The sequence below is a fragment of the Harmonia axyridis genome, chromosome 3 (genome assembly GCF_914767665.1).
Source record: "Harmonia axyridis chromosome 3, icHarAxyr1.1, whole genome shotgun sequence".
NCBI classification, from domain to species: Eukaryota; Metazoa; Arthropoda; class Insecta; order Coleoptera; family Coccinellidae; genus Harmonia; species Harmonia axyridis.
In genome coordinates this window covers 35611574-35630328 of record NC_059503.1, presented here as the reverse complement: position 1 = coordinate 35630328, position 18755 = coordinate 35611574, and positions in this window count along the sequence as shown.

The following is an 18755-nucleotide window of genomic DNA, read 5'->3' as shown; positions in this document are numbered from 1 at the left end:
CTGGATAACACCAAAAGAAAAAACTAATCATGACCGAAATCTTAATACCTTATTATACCTATTAATTACTATTTGGAGAGATTAATTAATTAATGATGATGAGTATAAAATTTTTCAATATATTTGTTAAATATTTTATAAAATTTATGAAATTATTTATTGAATTAAATCATTCATAAAATTAATTTCTTGCAGCAAAATGAAAATTTCTGCTTATAAGATACCAATATCGAAGAATTTTACAAGTGGGGCGGAGCAATTGTTAGTCAATTTGATCGAAATGTTAAAAATTTGAAGAGGACAAAAAAAATATTCAGAGGAAAATAGAAACATAACAAAGACAGGTTATATTCATAATTTGTCTCTTGAAAATAATGTTGACGTGATAGTGAAAGAACTCATAGGGAAACGTAACCAGTCTAAGCAATCTATATGATGGTGACCGAGATCAATGGAGAAGTGATATGGTCTGCAATATTGATATTAATAAAGAGGAAATATTGATTTGTTGTATCGACGGAAGGGAAGAGGATTTGCGAAACATTTTCAAATTACTTGAATATAAACCCGAGGATAAGCCAAGCGCAAACCAAGCGCGGTCCCAGGGGGGGGGGGGGCTCAGGGGGGTCATGACAACCCCCCCCCCAAAATGAAACGACTTAACACCTAATATGCCTTTGAAGCAGACAAGGTACGAAATGGTCCTATCATAACACTTGAATCCCATAACGGCGAACCTCCCCAAAATTTAAGGCTAGGATCGCCCCTGGCGCAAACAGGGATGATAATGAGATAACTCAAGATTCGACATGATTCAGTGGCATTGATTTGAGAAGACTTCCAAGAAAATGAAGGAGCAGAAATGTGAGAAAAAATTCCATACCACAAAAAAGGTAATTCACTGAGTACTACCTTCATGTAGGAAAAACTAAAATTTGTAAGAATGCAAAGGCGAAAAACAAGGAAAGAACACTGAATATGGACCTCCTGAAAAGATAGCTATTGCTGGCCAATGCTGAATTAGATTAGATCATGTCAGACATGATTGAACTGAATAATTTTTTTTTTTGTAAACAGTGTCATTTAATTTTTCGTTTATTATTTAATTTCAATACATCCCTAGGAATTGTATTTTGACGAATATTTTTATATTTATCTACTTATACATATATTAGTTTGAGAATACTAAACACTTATTATTTTTTATCTCAATGTATAATAGAATTTATAATCATTCATGTTATAGTTTTATTATTATTTTATTAGTTAACTTTCGAGAAATGGTAACCAACGTCTGTGAAACTCTCTTCTGACATTTCAGCCGAACGTATCGGTAAACTTTAGATAACCAAACATTGTGAAACCACTTCTGATGATACCAATCTGCTGAAATTTGACATGAACAATCAAGTGAATATTTCACATAAACAAACTGAATTTAAACGTGGTTGGATCTGTTGTTACGGAAATATTGAGTGATTTTTTTTATATTCTGTTTATATTTTCTATGGTTCTGATGTCGTGATCAACACAAAGTTTTGCATTAATCTGGAAAACGCTACAGTGGCTTAATAAAACACAGTGGAGACACAACTGGTCTCGTTTTTGATTGGCTGCCGGTTTCTGGGTCTAAATATGGCGGCTTTTTGGTTACATTATCCGTTTAGCTGACTTTTGGGATTTTTTCGAGATGTAAGGCCCATTTTATTAAGTTACTGTAGTAGGTATTGTTCAGTTGAATGAATTTGTTCTATATTCAAATTTATCAGGCTCAATAATTCAGATGAAAATCTAATTTGTAGTTTTGAAGTTATCATGAAAACGAAATTTCGGACGGCATTTTGACGGAACCCTAGTGGGATTTTGCCCATCAACGAATTTATCTGTATTCGATATCCGAACTTACCTTTAGAGTTATCGTTTCTACGAACGGACAGAATCGTATTCGACAACTTATTCGTCATCGTGATCATTAAACCTTATATCATTATGCAAACATCTTTACGAAATGATATGGTACTCTGATCAGTGACTGGGAAAACTTACACTAAAGTATATGAAAAAAAAAAGAAAAAACAAAAGTGTGAATACATTTATTAACAAAATTCTGAGAACAAAATTTTAACCGTATCTTCGTCTACGTCTACGTCTACGTCTTCTGTAACATTCAACGTAGTTTTGAATCCAATTATTCATTTTCTGATCATTCTGATCGACTGTTGAATCCGCTGAATGTGTAACCGATGAAGTTGGTTCTAGGATACTTTGAAGGGATTTATCTTCATTCTGGATTGGCATAGAACAAACATCTTTCTGAAAAAAGCAATGAGCTTAAAAATCGAGAGAAATACCTTTGTATGTACAGGGTGGGCAAATTTCGATGTTTTAGCACTACAACTTTTAAACCAGATGAGATAGACAAAATCTGATACCCCATTCTCGGTCTATTTTTCTGAGAAACTAACAAGATTAGTATTCATTTTAGGCCACCGTCTTTTGTTTTCGAGTTATAAGCGAAAATTGGAAAAATGGCGATATCGAGAATAATAATAATAATAATAATAATTTATTCATCACCATTACATCAAATAGAATATGAAAATAAAATAACAAGATTGTGAATGACCTGAGCAAAGCTTGTATGTATTCCCAATCTGTTGCATTTGAATGAATAATTATCGCGTGCAAAAGACCTAAAAATGAAAATTATTGCCAAACGTGTATACAGGAGAAGACCAAGGAGCGCCCAAAAAAAAAACAAAAAAAAAACAATAATAATAATAACAGTAACAAAAGAAAAAAAGAACACATAAAGCGTGAGTCATAGTTGAAAATACAAGCAAGTCAATACTCTCACAAATCTCTCAGGATTTTCCATTATATAAACTTTCAATCTATTTTTATAACCTTTTTGTCGAGGATTACAATTAACTTTAAACTGAATGGGCAAACTATCATAGAATTTGGCGCCATTATATAGAAAACTGTGTTGTAAATGCGTGCCATATAATCTGGGAATCGGGATAGAATGGTTTGAAGCATATCTTGTGACATAGTTATGCTGCACAGGTTCAACGTTTTTCTTTATTTGTCTTAGAATGCACTCATATATATATATACAGTTGTTCAAATTTAAGTTGCCTTGTCTCATTGAAGAGTTCATTTGTGTTATATAATACTCCAACTCCATGTATAATTTTTAAGATAGAGTTTGGAATGACTTGTATAGAATTCAGATAACATTTAAACATCCCTCCCCATATCGGTAATCCATAGCGTAATATTGAAAGAACTAAGGCCTCATACACTCGTAATAGCATGTTTTCATCAAGAACATTCCTTAAATTATAAAAAATATAGACCAATCCCTTCATTTTTTTAATCATATTCTCAACGTGGACATCCCATCTAAGAAACTGATCGATGTATACGCCCAAATATTTAATGGAGCTCTCTTTGGCAACAGCCTGGCAGTCACAATTTATAGATGTGCAACATTGAGAGTGAACAGGTATGGAATCAAAATCTGGTTGACCAGCTGTTGTAAGTGAAAATGTAATGAACTTGGTTTTATCTATATTCAGTTTTAATTTACTATTTTTCAACCAAGCATACACCGATCTCATACCTCTCACAGCCTCCTCATATACATGGTCCCAAGTGTCCCCACAGAACAATATGACCGAGTCATCTGCATATGAATTTATTTCCAAGTTAGGAATGCAAAGAAGTTCATTTATAAATACAAGGAACAATGTGGGACCAATCACCGTTCCCTGTGGTATTCCCATATTGATCTGTAAAGGCTGACTCAAAACATTTCCTATTTTCACACGCTGTATTCTGTTGCCTAAATAATTTTTCAAGAGTTTCAAACATACCCCTCTTATTCCCAGCCTTTCCAGCCTCTCAATCAGCAATCTATGATCGACAGTGTCGAACGCCTTTGCCAAGTCAAGAAACACTGCCGCGATTTTTTTTTTATCATTCAATGTATTCAGTGTCTTCTCAATGAGAACCTCCATAGCATCCACTGTCGATAAACCCTCCCTGAAACCGTATTGTTTGGAACTGAGTAATTTGAATTTATTAAAAAATGCCATTAATCTTGTTTTCAAACATTTTTCAAATATTTTGGGTATATTATTGATTAAGGTAATTGGACGATAGTTTGTCATTTTCTTTTTATTCCCAGATTTGAATGCACAGATGACATGAGTGTTCTTCCATTCTTCAGGCACTATACCAGTTTCTAACACTGAATTAAAAATATGCGATAGTGGGTCAAGTATATGGCAATGAATATTTTTTAACAACTTTGCTGTGATATTATCAGGTCCAGGTGAAGAATTGTTTTTAAGGGACGCTATGCATACCACAATTTCCTCATGAGTTATAGGTTGAAGATATATAGAATGAGAATTTGTTTGCTGGGTTTTTGAAGGAGTTAAATTTCCAATGTTATCGCACATTTTTTTCCCTATATTTATGAAAAATTTATTAAATTCTTTTGCCTTTTCAACGTCATTTCTAATATAATTTCCTTCCTCATCTATTATTTCAATTGGAATACAATTTTTGTGTGAGGACCTATTGTTTATTTCATTAATTGTCTGCCAAATTTTTCTTGTACAACTCCCCGCCATATCTATCCTTTCGCGATAATAATTGTCTTTTGTTATTCTGATTTTTTTGGTAAGTTGGTTCCTAAATTTATTAAAAGAAACCTTTTTCTCGATAGAATAATTTTTTGTCAACTCTTTTTTCATTTTATCCCGTTGTTTTATCAAGCGTATAATTTCTTCCGTTATCCACGGCTGAATCTTCTTTACTGTTTTAGATTTAACATGTTTAACTAATTGAGATTTCCTGATATATTTCTGTAAAAGACCGATGAACTTAAAGTAGGCTTCCCGTGGAGTACAAGCACTCATAACCGACCCCCAATTTTCCCTAACCAAATATGAATTGAGTTTTTCATAATTTAATACATTTATGGGTTCTCGCTGTATTACTTCTTTATCATAATTCACTGGGGAATTAATATTGATCATTATGGGATAATGATCAGTAATTGATGATTGTATAATTCCCGCTGATACTGCAAGTTTACGTTCATTTTTTGAATCAAGCTTCACATAAATGTGATCAATTATAGATTTAGTTAGTTCTGTTTTTCTAGTAGTTTCATTAATCATTGCTCTGAATCCATGTTCTCCCAGACACGATTCATAATCTATACTCATTTGATTTAAATTATTACTTATGTCTATATTTATATCCCCAATAAAAATTTCCATCCCACAAACTTCAGTTTTAATGAAATATTCATTAAGATCACGAATATATTGTCGAATATTTGTGGATGGTGGCCTGTATGTCGCTGTCACTCCACAATTGATCCCCTCTACATCGAGGCGCAAGCGCAGAACATTTGTTTCTGAGAAATTAACTACTTCAATCTCTGCCCTATATCTACTTTTGACATATACAAGTAAACCATCGTTCTTATTATAATGAGAATCATTACTAAACAATTCATAACCATCTATTGAAAACTGTAATTTATTGGTTATATTCCAACATTCAGATAGGACAATCACATCTATTTTCTCCAATTTCAACATTTGCAAATATACCAACAACTCATCAAAATGTTTACGAATACTCCTGATATTAAAATGAACAACATTCAACAAACTGTTACTCTCGAGCACCTCCCTGGCCTCCCCAATATCTGCATACACCCTTGTCTCCTCGAATTGTAAATCTTCAATGAAATCAACCATCACATACAAAAACTAACCCCGCTCATGTGAACAAATCAATTCAGAAAATATTCAATAACATTAAACAAAAACAATCCCAATATCATATCAAATAGAAATTACATTACATTTCAATCAGTTTTAAACTATAATTTAATATAAATCAAATAATTTGACAACTTTGTGTCTAATCCTTCACAATAATATATCTGTATGATATATTCAGTTTATTTTTGTCTTGGAATATATTCCAATTCTAAAAATGACAAATTTAATAATCAACCAAAAGAAAAATTCAAAATGACTAAAATTGTACAAATTGAGTAAACGGTTAATAAATTGAACAACTAAATTAACATAAAGACAGACGTACGTTTCGGAATTTTTGTATTTAATAATACAATTTTTCCTCATCAGTGCCTTACAGTTCAACGGAATTATTAAATTTACAAACTTACCACGTGTATATCTAACCTCAACAAAATTGCAAGTAAGAAACCACTAACTAAACGTAACGGTTGCTTTTGTGAGGATTCACAGAACAAGCCATTACTTAAGGTAGTCATAGATTTCTTCATTGTTATTCTTTTGAAATACATATACACATCGACATTTACAATTGAATAAACAATTTCAGAAATTCTAAATTTATCAATTGGTTGATACTGACTCTCTAATCAATAAATGATTACATCAAATTATAAAAGTTTAATGAGTCTTCTTGATGAAGGATATTTAATATAAATCAAATAATTTGACAACTTTGTGTCTAATCCTTCACAATAATATATCTGTATGATATATTCAGTTTATTTTTGTCTTGGAATATATTCCAATTCTAAAAATGACAAATTTAATTTTAGAATTGGAATATATTCCAAGACAAAAATAAACTGAATATATCATACAGATATATTATTGTGAAGGATTAGACACAAAGTTGTCAAATTATTTGATTTATATTAAATATCCTTCATCAAGAAGACTCATTAAACTTTTATAATTTGATGTAATCATTTATTGATTAGAGAGTCAGTATCAACCAATTGATAAATTTAGAATTTCTGAAATTGTTTATTCAATTGTAAATGTCGATGTGTATATGTATTTCAAAAGAATAACAATGAAGAAATCTATGACTACCTTAAGTAATGGCTTGTTCTGTGAATCCTCACAAAAGCAACCGTTACGTTTAGTTAGTGGTTTCTTACTTGCAATTTTGTTGAGGTTAGATATACACGTGGTAAGTTTGTAAATTTAATAATTCCGTTGAACTGTAAGGCACTGATGAGGAAAAATTGTATTATTAAATACAAAAATTCCGAAACGTACGTCTGTCTTTATGTTAATTTAGTTGTTCAATTTATTAACCGTTTACTCAATTTGTACAATTTTAGTCATTTTGAATTTTTCTTTTGGTTGATTATTAAATTTGTCATTTTTAGAATTGGAATATATTCCAAGACAAAAATAAACTGAATATATCATACAGATATATTATTGTGAAGGATTAGACACAAAGTTGTCAAATTATTTGATTTATATTAAATATCCTTCATCAAGAAGACTCATTAAACTTTTATACTATAATTTAATCTCTTAGGTTAGACTTTCCCCAATTTCTGCACATTCCCATCATTCGAATCATGTTCTTTCATCTTCTTCAGTTCTTCATAATGAGTCCATGTTGTCACCAAATAAGTTCGCTCATTCGATTTGATTTTTATTCGTCCATTGCTAGACCATACATTTTTAAATCCAAATTGTCGAACGGCATCTTTGAAGATGTTATACCTTTTTTTCGTGAGATCTTCTTTAATTCCAATTTTCGAGCTATAGAACAGCTTCCTCTTACTAAGTATGTTATCTCTGTGTTTTTCGTAATGAAATTTTATGAGAATCGGCCTCTGTTTATTTTCGTTTTTTTTCCAAATCGATAACATTTTGAAATGTGTCCCTCGTCTAAGTCAATATTTAGACTGTGGCATATGCTGATGATTTTGTCGTTCACAATTTCGTTTTGTGTTTCCGGAATACCATTTATTATTAGATTTCTAGATTTCATCTCTTGTTGAAGTTGATCAACTTTATCTTCGTATTCCTTTAGTTGTTGTATGATATTTGCATTACTTCCTCCATTGCGCTCTTCAAACATTTCCATCACTTTCTCAGTGATTTTTTCAATATACGAATTCATAACTTCCGCCACAGTCACTCTAACAATTTCCTTGATTTCGGCCTTATTTTCCCTTGTGAGACCCATAATTCTTTATTATCTTCTCAGTTGAGAATTTAACAGAAGAAATCTTATGAAACTGATTATTTACCGGAATTCGGCTTGTTTCGTAGTTCGTAGAATGTGTTCACAAGCGAGGCAGCAGATGTTACTCTGATGGAATCATACACACGAATGAAACATTTATATTTCCGCTAATACTGATGATAGAGCTCTGAAATCAAAACATTATACAGGCACTTTTTTACGTAGAATCCAGTGGCGTGCTCGTATTTCCAAAAGGGTTTTTAATTACGAAGCTATGACCCAAAGTTATGTTGTTTCAAATGGGAACATTAGATTTTTGTGCCATTTTCTGAAAGCTTAATTTTTCCTGATTTCAAAAATATATAACATCGTATGATTCGTATTAAAATAAATAACAGAAAATGGTCAAAAACCTTTTTTTACTTAGGAGTCTCAATATTTCTATGGTTTCAACTGTTGATGAGCACAGAAAAATTGAGCTTTCTATAACAAGAGCAGTGTCCTTCCTTCAATGTGATTATTTCTATGCTTTTCACTTATTTCTACAAAATTCGAATCTAGATATGTTTTATAAATTTTTTTATCTGAAAATTGATGGTTTGACATCGATATACAGTTTTCGACCTGTACCTACATATATTTCAACAGTAGATTCTTGAGGTTGAAAGAAACACTTTTTTCCTTTGTCATTTTTTCCGATTTGGTCTATATGAAAAGATATAGGTAGTCATTTTAAATTTTCATAATGAGCTACACCACCCCTGGAAACCTGCACATTGAAGTTTTTACTACCATCAGATATAACATTTTAACCTTGGAAATGAACTTCTAGATCAAGAAAAACATTATGAACCCACTTTTATAATACAATAAATGACTTATCGCAATTTCTTTGTCGATAAATATTGAATATTTTTCTCTTGATTTAAATCTCATTTTCGATAATAACAACGAATTCGGCATGCTACCACCCATATAAGCTCTTTTATTCATCGCCAATCCAAGGGTGTAAAAATGGGAGGGTATTGGGGGTAATTACTCCCTCAAGATTTACAAAATATAAAATTGCAGAATTATCGCAAAGACAATGAACGAATATTTTTTCATAAAATGAACCAATTGTCATTTTACTTTTCGTCGAAATAAATACGGCAGTATAAAATCAGACCCTTTTACGATTTGAGTTTATTATCACTTTCAAGATAAGATGAGTACTTTTATTGCACTACGAGCACGTTTTTGTCCGACGTTTATTATTTTCCTGTATCTATCCGCTTTCTCGGCATCTTCCCCTATTTGCCATCTATGATTTTTGCATTCGTCATCGGTATACACTTGAGGTTTTGTATCATTCTCATCACAAAATTTCAATACTTTAGTTTTCAAAGAACTGAACTGAGTAATTCGCATAGAAAAATTGACTGGGACATGTTGTACCATTGTTTGTGTTTCGTTCAAATTGCAAATTATTTGCGACGACATCAGTTCTGAATTGACAAATCTACACGGTGTGCCTAAATTTTAGGTACAAATGAAAATGACAAATTTCTCTGATCATTTCAAGAAAAAAAGTCCTATAAGATTAGTCCCCAAACACTTTGTTTTTGAGATACAGGTGTTTTTTTCCATAGAACCTTCCCTCCACAAGATATTCAATTTGAATTGACCATAGATATTTCAATTTGAAGTTTTCATCATATTAGATGCTAATTTGGAATGCAAATCGATAGGGTGATATTTTTTCTGGAAGGGTGCCTGATTCTTTCCTTCAGAACTATTTTTTGGTGAAAAGCTCGTATGTAGTTTAAAAAAATGTAAAAAAAAACTCTGGTCTAGTACTACACTTTTTGGTTTGTTATAGTTAAATTGTATCTGCTATGCATTTCGAGAAAAATAATCCTTTGGAAAATCCAAACTATTATAAAGATCCTGCTGGTAAGCCGTAATAAACGAATCAATTAATAGTTTTGGTACTTATTTACCCACTCTGTAGCGAAGATTAATAAAGATTTGATAAACTGATCTCAGTCCTGATCCTGTTACATCCAAAATTCATTCAATTTTTCTCTGAGTTGTAATTATTACTTTCTTATGCAACAAAGACATTGCAATTATTACTTGAACTTCTGGCATTGAATATTTTATTTTACTATACTTCTCAATGGCATTCTTCATGTTATAGTCAACTATACTACTTGATTCCAAAAGTGAAAATTTAATTCGTTTTCATATTAAAATAATTATGGCCCTTCTGAAGGTATTCCAATCATATGTTCTAGGATGAAATTATCGAATACCAAAATGAATAGAAGTATTCAGTGACATAAAAATGTATTTCAGTATGTAGTGGTATGTTTCAATGTAATCTTGAATGACCTGAAAAAGAATACAGTAATGTTCGGTAGCGGCAGTGTTTAGTGGTATTTTCATATTGATTGGTGTTTATAATGAGTCGTTTTAACCAAGCTACTACCAAAAGATGCGTGTAAAAATTTAGGAATAGTTAAGCTTGGGTCGAGATATTCAAGGTTAAGAGACACTACATTTATGGTTGTTTGAAAATGGCTCCGAACGAGTTTCGTGTGTTTCAGTGTGTTATCAATAAAACACACTGTTTTTGATGGGAGAAAATACTGCGCTAGCTGTGTCAGATAGGTATCTGTAATTTGTGATCGAATTGGAAATGGAAATGCTCGAAAAGATGATGATTCAAATTGTAGGAGTTGAGGTGAGGTTATTCGAAGAACTTTTATTTCAAACTAAGTCGGCTAGTGATTCAATTCTAAATTTTAGGGATTACGACATTGCAAAGGTTTATTTCTGCGGGTTCTTCAACAGAATTCCCTTCAGCCAAAGTACCTATTTTTTTCTAATTTACTCACACAGATTTACTCGAAAACGGCGCATTGTACTAGAACATTTGAGGAATATTTTATTTTTAAAAATGCCTAAAGCGTTGAACCTACTTATGAGAGTTGGGTTCTTCGAATTTTATGTATTTTCAAAGAATGTAATGGTCACAATGAAGAAACTGGAAGATGTGGATAAAATTTTGTGTACGGAGAAGATCATCACATCCATGAAAAACTATATATCTTTAATCATTTCCTTCGATGGAACCCTTTGCAAGATATAACTAAAAAATCCATTTTTTATGGATTTTCATCAACCGGTATATTTTCAACCGAGTCGAAACGGAAACAATGGTCAAAGACTCCTTTATAATGGCATAGGTATATCGAAAGAGAATAATCAAACCTTCAACCTCTGATTCCCTATTATTAGGTATATGTCTTTTCGTTTTCTTAAAAGTATCAAGATATTTATTTCTCTAATTCTGTGGTTATTCCGTTCATTCTTCCACATCTTGTAGAACAAAATCGTGCGAGAATATATCAGAAACGCACTGTTTTCATGATTATATTTCATTATTATATGTTCGTACTCCGAACTTTCCGCCACGGCTTTAACTGTCAATTCATCAATTTGCCCTTAAGAAATCAGTTCTGCCAACCAACAATTTTCGATGCAAAAATCACTAAATGATATTTATGGAAATATTTCATGAATTTCAATAAGAATGAAATGAATTAGAGAAAATAATGTATAATACTCGTATAGAAGGCCCATTCTACAACTCGTTCATTCAAAAACTCGCCACTTCGTTGCTCGTTTTTGAATTTTGAACTCGTGGAAGAATATCAATGCCTTCTGCACTTGTATTATAAATAACTATTTTGTGACATAGATCAGGAAGTGTTAACCTCAGATTTGTGATGAATTAAGTGTATTGAATCAAAAATCTACATGCGAAATTACATAAAAAAATTACACGATCAGAATGATCAGACAGGTCTTTTTGGAAAAAGTAGAACTTCGCAGTTAAAACATTCAAATGTACTTACCTGAAACACGAATATAATGAAAAAAGCAACGACCAAAATTTCTCCGGAAGCCATTGCATGTCAAATCGTATACTGACTGATACAGTCGAGAGAAAATACTCCAGGTTCTAGTTCCAACTAAATATCCTACTATTATCGCCAATTTGAAATTGCATGTTTTCCTACGGAATTTTCCAGTTGCTAAGGCAAGAATACAAATCAAATGTTCTCTCATGCCTTATAGTTAAAGGTAATTAGTATGACATTAGTATTGTGAGCTAGCTGGGAAAATGTTAGAAAAATAACAGGAGAAATATTACGCTGTAAAGAAAATGAGGGGCTCTGATAGAAAGCTAAATTAAAAATTAACAACCGTACACGACCAAGCACTATCCTTCCAATATTTTAAATATCTGGGAGTGTTCCTTTTAGCTGGGAGTGAGAAAGCCGATTGCGGGGAGATTTTTCTCTACTACGCCCATAGGCTGAGAAACAAAAATACATGATATAGGGAAGATAGACTTCTTCCCTAAATCATGTATTTTCGTTTCTCACTATCGCAAAGGCACTATTATTATTCCCGACTTCAGCCTATGAGCTACTCCACTTAAAACAAAAAATCCAAGAAAATACTTACAAAAAATAGCAACAATGAACAATAACCTTGAAACAGCAAATTTAACAACAGTGAATCCAACTTAACAAATTTTCTGTTCCCTTAACAACCTTCCCCTGAAAATTTTCCTAATGATGTCACAGAGAGCTCTCCACATAAAATGGAATAAACATTATGTAATTTCACTGCATTATAAGTGGAGGAACGCTGAAAAATAGCTGAACCAAATCTAGGCAACGAAAGCCTTTGTCCATGCCTAATGGTAACTTCACGAACATCGAGCCTAAAAATCAAATTTTTCATCAAATAAGGGGGAATAGAGGAACTCAATATTCTTTGTACCGTGATCGTCATCAGAAGCCGAAAAATATTTTCGACCCTGAGCCATGCAAGCTTATTTTATCCAACACATTCCCCTATTATGTTTTTTCGAGCCAAAGATGGACCGGCAGCAAGGTTTCTGTACCTTCTGCAATCTAAAAATGCAATCGCAAAAAAAGTCAAGATAAGAAAAATAAATTGCCAATCCATAGCTCAATTTGGACAATACAAGTGACTCACAGAGATACTTTCGCGATGAGAATCCAAAAAATGTCTCTGCCCATACAAATGATGCAGTGCAAGAAAGGATTCTTTCAATAGCAATGAGACATCTCAGCTTACAATCATAAACTCGATCATAAATGATGCCAAGGTTCCTACAACAAGTAGATGATGAAATTTTCTCACCACCCTTATTTATTTCAACTGTAACAGAAAGCATTCTAGGGAAAAAATGTATGTGGAAACATTTTATCACATTTATTTTCAAATTATTCGACTAACAATAGCACATTATTGCAAACAAATCTTCGTTTAACTGACAACACGAAAAACAAGAGAGGGATGAAACGATAGACGAACATGGGTGTTATCGCAATAAAAAATAGGTGAAAATGAATCTAACTACTTAATACATGTACAATATATATCAAAAATAGTAATGGACCGAGAATAGAGCCCTGCGAAACACCTGAGGTTAATGGGCAAAAATCTGAAAAGATGTCACGCAATCGAACACATTGATATCTTCCAAAAAAGTAGTACCAAAAAAACCTCAGGGCTGTTTCGTCCAAACCGAAATAGCTCAACTTAGCACAAAGTATAAGGTCTAAGAGATCGAACGCCTTTGCGACATTTAACAGACAAGAATGGTAGCATCACCCTTATTTACAGATCGTAAAATGTTGTCAGTTATATTCAGCGGAAGAGTTGTAGCACTAAAACCACTCCTGAAACCTGACAGTTGGGCGATAACAATTCCTTTTTGAGTAACGTAATTACAAATCTGAAGATACAGTATTTTTTCGAGAACTTTCGACAACTGGATATACTTATGGGGCGAAAATCGGCCAAATTGTCAGGATTTGTGACCTTGGATAGAAGGTTTACAACAGAGTACTTCCAAGCTTCCGGAAGTATCCAGATTTAATGCAAGAATTAACTATATGTGTGATGCATCTTGATTATTAATAGAATTTTAAAATTGAATAATCAATTACAAGTATTCAAAATGATGAAGAACCAACACATACTTCAATTGCGCCATATTGGTGGATGTATGTGGTCTCCAACCCAAGGCCGTATAGTCAGGGGGGAGGCAATGCGGAATTTTTTTCTCTAGCTGCGGGCGCTACGGCCTTGATGGTATCCAAGGACGCAATTGACACATAAGCTTTCACAAGCTCTTCACTTTACCTCAGTACTTATTTTTCTTCGACATTCTGTTTGAATTTCCTAATTCTAATTGATTCTAATGATGTGATCAATAAGAATTTATTTGTAAAACTTGAGATTTTTTTTTATATTTATTTGTGAAATCTCAACTCAGTTGGCTTTAGTCACTGAAATATTTTTTCGATATTCTGCTCGAATTTTTATAGATCTAAGAAAATGCCATAAAAAATTGTGTATTACGTTCAAGTACAGAACGTTCAAGTTCGATTATAAATAAGAAAGTTCACTAATTTTTGCCGAACACCTGGAGATATTGGAATACAAATTTCTCGGCCTAATTTCCAGCGTGGTAGCAAGTTTTGGGATGGAAATTATTTTTTTGTCGCATCAGTTGCGTCTGTATTATGATAGTATTTCAAATAAGAACCTTCGAAGAATGAACATTCAAAATTATGAATGATACTATTAGTTTTGAAAAAAAAATTCATTATTTTTCTAATAGATGGTGTGAATTATCTGTATCTTGCGTTGTGTAAGTCCGATCGGGTTCCACTAGATGGTGCTAGAAAGAGAAGATTTCGTACTACAAAAACTTTTCTGACTGTTTTGTGATTAGTTGACTCAGTTTAGTTTGGAGTGCGTTAAATATGGACGCTAGCGAAGAGAAAATATGCTTTATTTCAAGTTTCTCTTCGATAAAGGCGAAAATGCAAGCCAGGCAGCAAATGTAAATAGTGTTTATGGTCCTGATACTGTAAATGCCAATCTCCACGCACTGGAAAGCCAATTGGCGAAAATGTCTATAGAATCATGGAGGTTGTTGAGTCCAACCGTCATGTAAGCACTGCTTCGAGTGCCGAAGATCTACCAATGAGGTATCACTCGTCAAATTGATGCCATTTAAAAATTTAGAGGTGACGGTTACAGTTCCGAGAAATGGAATGTATTACGGCCAACGATATCCCCCTCGAAAATGTGGTTGACATGTCCGAGCTATTTTATATAATTCTATTCTGCCAACCTACAAAGCCGTTGTTTCGTTTTCAAAGGCTTCACTCTGTATGTATATGGACATAGTATAAGGAACTTTATACTATCATATGGAATAACAATTCCATATTTCGTGTTGATAGAGACGTCAGAACCCAAAAAAGGTCAAGCAATATATCGAAAAAATATGAGAAATCACTGACGATATATCAGAAGCTTATGAGCGCTCGTTTATTCAATTCCACCCTTGTGATCCACATTTATTTATACCTATACACTATAGGTACTATAGACTAATAGTCTCTCACTGCAGATTCAAGACATTTTGTCTGAATCAGTGTATTGGAAATATGTCTGAAGTATATTCTTTCGAACGATACAGCTGTTTTTAGGATTATATCGAACATTCTTAATCGGCGTTACTCTCGAACGCAACATCTATAATATATTTGCAAATTAGAAATAAAAAAAACACAAAAAAAAAGGAGAAAGATGAATGATTCGTGACCTGTCTTCGAACTTTGGTTTACTTCGATAAATAAAATGATTCTATTGTCTTTGGAAGTAAATGGAAAATGGGATGGATTCTGGTGAAGAAGGAATTTGGATATTTTTTTCTGATTTCCTCATAGATGATGAGAGTTGATGAACAAACAGGAGACACTGGTTGCATTTCAGAACAAAGTCACTGAATTATATAAATTACACTTTCCAAATCTGTGATGTCTAAGGTCTATGAATCTACGATTGCTATGACGATTGATTGAAAACGAGATCAAATTTATTCTAAAATATTTATCACATTTTCATAAGTACAATTACAAAAAGAACAAAAATCTACAACAGGAATACGTCAGGTGGCAAGTACATAAGACCAAAATCATCAAAATATAAACATAAAAACAAATTGTTGGGAGAAACAAGTACATACTTATAAACTAGTTTATGCAAACGTAACCACCTTTTCCCTAGCTCCCAAATCTTCATCTTCTGTCTGTAGATCATCTAAAGTACGCACAATTGAACTGCTAAAACTAAACCTATCTGAATTGTCCTCAACTGTAGAAGCAGTATCTTCTGAAGAAGATTCGGGAAGGCTTTGGAACCTTCTGCCTTCCAGTAGCTTGATGCATTTATCATGCCACAAGTAGACCCCAGTTTTGGTTGTTCCAACAAATTGATCATATAATCAGTTCAGAATGATAAATTATCTGAAAACTTGATTTTTTTCCCTATCTGGCAGAATGAATTGATGTCATACCTATGTTAAATAAGCATTCATGCATGATGTGAAGAGAGTTTCCCAAAATATTTTGAAGCCTTCCAAGACTTCTAAAAGAAAATCAGAAGCAATCATATTCATCATGCGAAAGTTATAACGGGTGTTTTTCAAGAGCTTGGGAAGTTTAAATAATAATACAATACAAGACAAAAATATTATCGGAATTAATTTTTTATCATTATAATTTATTATAATCTGATAAATAATTTCATGACATTTGTTTTTTGGATATGATTTCCGGCATATTATCGCCGCAGCTCTTAGTTACATAGTTCATTCCATTTGTCCAATTTTGTCTACTTTTTCCATTAAATCCATTGACCACATCTATGGCGGTTTGAATGTTGGCTTCCAATCCTCCATCGGCATAACCCAATGACTTAACATAGCCCCATAAAAAGTAATCGAGAGGCGTTAAGTCGCAGTTAACGACACTTGTGGAAATAAAGTTGTCACCGAATTGATTTCAAATAAATTGATGGTTAAGCGCGCTGTGTGGTGAGTTGGAAGGACTTGTTGGGTACAAATGTAGTTTATTTAATTATTTACTCACGGACGAGCCATTTTACTTATTGACATATGATAATTACCAACAAAAAAAAAAGAAATTTCAAATAAACCAAAAATATCAGCAGATATATCAAAACAATTTGAAATATCTTTTCAATTGAAAGATTGGTGCATGAAAAGATCTATCTCTATCGAACCAGCAGCTCGCAATGCTCTATCGAGAGTATTGTTCATTGAGTAGTTGGTTCTTCCAAATTTTATATTGAATTGTTTCCAAGTTCTGAGATTCCTTCGGGCCACATTCAAATTGATTTTTTGTGAAAGATAAGGAAAGTCTATGTAATTGTATACAAAATCTTATACAGGGTGTAGTTACACCCTGTTACCGCCTAACTTCGAGGGGAGATTATACAAGTGATTTGCAACAAAAAAAAACATATAACACGTGGTCGAAATGCTGGCGGTTATTCTTCAATTTAACATTTCTTGATTTCACGGAATTTATCACTTTTTTCCATAAAACCAATTATATCTTATTCATTTCAGCATCCTGATCGAATTTGATTATATATTCCGAAAGAGCATTAAATTTGCCTTAATATGAGAAGTTATGAGTGGCAAAAGAGTTTTACTGACGAGTGTGGTGAGGTGGTGTATATGAATATTCTGAAGAGAGCGAAATAAGTCGTATCTTTCCAATCGTTTTATGAATGAAAAACTATAAATGAGAATATGTTTTCTTTGCAGTAAAAACTTCTCCATTTTGCAGGCTTTCGAATGACATAAATTCAAAAAAGGGCATTTTGAGTTATCGCAGCCTACCACTTGAAAACTGGTTACTTAGCTGGCCAAGTGGTTCTTAAAATTTGAAACTCTGTGGTACTCAGAATAAGAGAGATAGACCAAACATATGTTTTATATTTGTAATCAGGGAAAAAAGAGCTAGTCAAATATGGAAAAATATACAGGGTGTCCATTTGGAAAAATGAAGTTGCAATCAATATGTTGGACACTCTGTATATATTTCATTTTGTGAAATCGTTTTAAAAAACACTAGTCAATTTCGTGAAACTTTTGTAGAAACCCTTTTTTTGTACCTCTTTTAGTTACAAAGTTAACGGGGGGCTCAAATTAAAGTGAAAACCCGGTACATAGTCTTTATGGAAGAAACACTCAAGTCCTGCATATGTCTTTTGAGAAAGCTTATCATTCTAACATGGTAACACCCTGTATAAATTTTTCCGGTACCTATTACCTGGCTTCTGATAGTTTGAAAGTATCGACAGAAGAAAAAAATTAAAACGCGTATAAGAATATTTAGATAAGCCAATATTAACTTTTGTACACAATGTACCTACATATTAATCAACAGAGTTCATTAAAAATCGATCACTTAAATTCTTATATTTCGACATGTATTTTCATGATGTTTTAATTGTGAAGGCATAGGTATATTAATATTAATCGTGGTTAATTTTACTTTTCTTGACCTTTCCGAGCATTTTGCTTGAAAACATTCAATAACGAAGTTGGGAATTTTGTTCCTTATTTTATCCACACACTGTATATAGCATTAAAATATGTGTAAATTCCAATCTTTGGTAATCTGATTGTACAAAAAATAAGTAAAAAGTTAAATGCAGGAAACATAAATCACTTTATTATTTATTGTGTGTCATATTTTTCACGCTTCTATTTAAAAGAACAAAAATTGTTTGAACCAAGG